This window comes from Corvus brachyrhynchos, unplaced genomic scaffold, assembly GCF_000691975.1.
Source record: "Corvus brachyrhynchos isolate BGI_N302 unplaced genomic scaffold, ASM69197v1 scaffold514, whole genome shotgun sequence".
NCBI lineage: Eukaryota > Metazoa > Chordata > Aves > Passeriformes > Corvidae > Corvus > Corvus brachyrhynchos.
In genome coordinates, this window is record NW_008238319.1 from 546,548 (window position 1) to 547,280 (window position 733).

Here is a 733-nt window from a genome sequence, read left to right on the forward strand (position 1 = left end):
ATTAGACAAGAAAGGGGCTAATTTGATAATCAATAGTTTCACTGGCTCTTTGCAGTAGTATTGCAATAGGTGTCACCTGCTGTGGCAGAACCATTCCTGTAAGCACCGTAGTTACTTGCCTCAAACTGCAAAAGGATCCTTTCCAACTTTGCCTTGCTGATGTAGAGAAGTGAAGAGGATTTTACATAGATTAGACATCTCAATCAGCATGTTTCCAGCAGAAGCTGGTGCCAGTTTGTTGCAGTAGTTGAGTGGGAGGAAAGAAATGTGAATTTGTAAGTGAAACAAAACAGGAGAAGAGGAATAAGTACAGGTAGGGGATGGAGAAGGAGAGAGAGTTTAACGTCAGGATCTGGCGTAACCTGTATTTTCCTTTTGTGTGTGATTCCATGATAATTTCATGATGTGAATTCTCTGCTTTGAAAAATGACAGAAGCATGAAACAGAGGTTTTCCAGTGAGAGAAACTGCCTTCTGAACAGGCATGAGCTTTTGCAGTCTGAAGTGATGTTCTGGGCAATATCTGATGAAACTGATCTCAAGGATCTGCAGCCAGTCCTTCAGCAGTGATACAGAAATGGTTACAACCGAGTTGCTTGTGAAAAGGATTTGGTTTTGAAGCTCCTTTAGGGATGGAAGTGCCTCTGTACTGGCAGGAGGCATCATCTTGTAGGGAACTTGATGGCCAGGTGCTGCTCGTGGAAGGCTCCCTGGCATCCGGCAGCGATGCCTTC